This window comes from Limulus polyphemus, unplaced genomic scaffold (assembly GCF_000517525.1).
Source record: "Limulus polyphemus unplaced genomic scaffold, Limulus_polyphemus-2.1.2 Scaffold5863, whole genome shotgun sequence".
NCBI lineage: Eukaryota > Metazoa > Arthropoda > Merostomata > Xiphosura > Limulidae > Limulus > Limulus polyphemus.
In genome coordinates, this window is record NW_013671473.1 from 47030 (window position 1) to 51216 (window position 4187).

Sequence of the window (4187 nt, forward strand, 5' to 3'; positions counted from 1 at the left end):
CTCTTCAGTGTAGCTAAAAAAAAGAAGGGCGCCTAGAACAGACCAGAGTTGCCAGGAAAAGTCAAGATCTTTCGAGAATCTCATGACGTGTTACCAGAGTCACGTGACTTCCGCTGTCGTAACAGTATGTAGGCTATACTAACCTGATACAAACGTACGTAGTAGTATACTAACATCCTACATACCACGCCCTGCCGAGAAAAGTAGTTTCGAGCATTTCCTTTGTCAGCTCGGTTGATATTTGGAATACAATGAACGCAAACTGTTTTCTAATGTGAAACACAGTTACAACTTGAGAAATTAAAAAACGCCATTGAATTTTTCGTGATGGCAACTAAGTCTTTAACTCATTATTGCTTGAGAGTTTGTTTGTTTGTTTGTAATTAAGCACAAAGCTACACAATGGGCTATCTGTGCTCTGCCCATCACGGGTATCGAAACCCGGATTCTAGCGTTATAAGTCCGCAGACATACCGCTGTGCCACTGGGGGGGGGGGGCTGCTTGAGAGAAGGATTAGACAGATGAGAATATACTTCAAAGGTGCTGTTAATGGAGTGCATCTGTATAGGAAGTTTTTGGCGGTGTTTCTTCGGCGCTAGCAGCTCGAAACGTCATCCAAACGCTTCCTAAACAGCTGAAGTCATTAACGATGCCCCTCAAGATTGGTTTGAATTTCGCGCGAAGCTACACAATGTCTTGCACAACGGTTACAGAGCTACATAACGTCTTGAACAACGGTTATAAAGCTACACAAGGGCTTGCACAACGGTTACAAAGCTACACAAGGGATTGCACAACGGTTACAAAGCTACACAAGGGCTTGCACAACGGGTCACAAAGCTACACAAGGGTTTGCACAACAGTCACAAAGCTACACAAGGGTTTGCGGAACCGTTACAAAGCTACACAAGGGCTTGCACAACGGTTACAAAACTACAAAATGTCTTGCACAACGGTTACAGAGCTACACAAGGGCTTGCACAACGGTCACAGAGCTACACAACGTCTTGAACAACGGTTACAAGTGCGATCCATAATTATCTCAATAAATTATTACATTCAAAAGCATAAGTAGCAGAATTGGGTAAAATTCTTCACAAACCTCAATACTCTGTGCATGTTTAATGTATTTCACTGACCCATTTGTTCAGAAGCGTCAGGTATTTTCTGCCTCTTAACATTTAAATCGATGACGTCATGGGAAAAAGTGGTCTTTTTCGTGCTAGTTAAACTTTCTGTAATTATAATTTTTCATTCAAGTCATGTAACAGGTCAAGTGTGTAATGTTACAGTAGCCTTAAGGGAGATTTTTGGCCTTATAACTCACTGTGATGGAGGGACGACAATATACAAGTTATCAAAAACTCACCATATGCATTTTTAAAACCCTTATACAAGGTGACGCGCGCCACCCACACATTTTAAGTTGCATCCTTTCAAATGTTCGGAATGTGTACCATTGATATAATGACACAGTGTCACGACAGGAACACTTATACTCATAACAGTGTCACTACAGGATCACTTACATTCATGACAGTGTCACTACAGGATCACTTTCACTCATGACACAGACACACTGTCACTACAAGATCACTTATACTCATGACAGTGTCACTACATGATCACTTTCACTCATGACACAGTGTTACAACAGAATCACTTCCGCTCATGACACAGTGTCACAACAGAATCATTTTCACTCATGACACAGTGTCACGACAGAAACACTTACACTCATGACAGTGTCACTACAGGATCACTTACATTCATGACAGTGTCACTACAGGATCACTTGTACTCATAACAGTGTCACTACAGGATCACTTACATTCATGACAGTGTCACTACAGGATCAGTTGTACTCTCGACACAGACACACTGTCACTACAAGATCACTTATACTCATGACAGTGTCACTACAAGATCACTTATACTCATGACAGTGTCACTACAGAATTACTTAAACTCATGACAGTGTCACTACATGATCACTTTCACTCCTGACACAGTGTCACAACAGAATCACTTCCGCTCATGACACAGTGTCACAACAGAATCATTTTCACTCATGACACAGTGTCACGACAGAAACACTTACACTCATGGCAGTGTCACTACAGGATCACTTGTATTCTTGACACAGACACAGTGTCACAACAGAATTACTTAAACTCCTGACAGTGTCACTAAAGGATCACTTGTATTCTTGACACAGACACAGTGTCACTACAGGATCACTTGTACTTTCGACACAGACACAGTATCACAACAGAATTACCCATACTCATGACAGTGTCACTACATGATCACTTTCACTCATGACACAGTGTCACGACAGGAACACTTTCACTCATGACACAGTGTCACAACAGGATCACTTTCACTCATGACGCAGTGTCACAACAGAATCACTTTCACTCGTGACGCAGTGTCACAACAGAATCACTTTCACTCATGACACAGTGTCACAACAGGATCACTTTCACACACACACGCACCTGCAGAGTTTGACATCCCAATCAATGAAACAGTTACTAAAACAAAAATATTGGTTTTTGAAATATCACGTGTGTCACCCTGTATTTATACTCCGTATTACTGCACTTTTCAGTCAGTCAGTCAACAACAGAAAGTTAAAAGCTCAATTTAAGAAACTCGGTAAATAGTGCTTTCACATTTGTTACCTGCAAACTGTACCTTCAAAAACAATTGAGCAAATTTAATTATTAAAACACTTAACTCTTTGTTATGTTGAAAGGTGGGGGTTTAAAAATACACCCTTCTGTAAAACTTTCATCCATTTTTAACAACACGTAATTAAATACTTTTAACATTATAAGAGGTGTTTTCGTTTTTGACACGTATAACAAAGAGGTAAACCAATGTTAGGCCTCACGTGATATCACTTCATACAAGTCAAATGTGTCCCATAATTCTTTGTATTAGTTGCAAGGAATTCCTTCACTCTTATCCTACGTTAGAAATTTGTCTTGTCTGAGTTAAACACCTAATAATATTTATAAAAGAAAGAAAGAAAGATATTCCTTTTTTTTTTAAGTTTTTATTAATAGCAAACTTGTACTCTTGATAGTCATTAAATATTATGGGAGAAAAGACGAACAAATTTATGTGGAAAATATATAACTTGTTATTCGGGAAAAAAGAAAGTCTGTGACCGCCCTAACTGGTCAGTGTAAATTTTAAAAAAGTCTTTACGTTTGTCCTCATGCTAGTCAGTATTGACCCGTAAGCTATGAAACATGACGTCATCCTCGTAATTTACTCGCGCGATAACAGCGTGGTAGACTCGAAGAAGGCGCTGTAAATACCAGTAAATCGGGTTATTTACCTACGATTTTCTTTGCGCACCACGCGACGAGGTTTATTTTCGCGCTTTTCAACAATCTAAGTATTGGCTGAACAACTTTAAAGTACACGAGAACCAAAATAAACGTTAGTTAATGTACTAAACTAAAGAAAGCATATTACCTCAAACAACGTTTCTGTTGTATCTCAGTTACGTGAGTATACTAAATATACATTATTTGGGTTTGTTAGGGCCTCGTACAACCAGTGCAGTAACCTAACATTGCGCTATGTCAACATTACTATAAATAAACCTTCCCGTTTATGAAGCCTTTTTGTTTTGACCTTTAAAATACAAGTTTTAATTATTGTTTAGATCTTGCTTTAAACAATATTTCATCACCCAATAACTTGTAGTTTGTTCGAACATATATTTTGAAAACAGACACAGGTACTGCACTGTAGCAGCGTTAAAGTTAAACGTTACAACTAAGCATGACCCTAATTTGGATATGTAAATGGTTTAGATAAATTGATAATAATTACACTTCACCACAAAAGCTGTTGTTCATGAAAATGAAAGTATGAAAGAGAACTAGACCACTAATATGTCTGTTGTATCCCAGACGGTCTGATGAGCCCTGGTATTGGCCGAAAAGCCTCGTCGACATTGGATGCGGCATATGTAATGTGGTTGTCATATTATTATATATTTTTCTGTGCTTTCACTCCAAGTTCTTAGACAGATGTTTATAACTTTATATGATGTTTTGAATTTCCTAATATCCACCTCTAAAATCCATTAATAGTGCTTGTTTCCAGTCTTTGAAACGTAAAACAATCTTTGACTAAAATACTCGAACAGCAAAAGTACGAC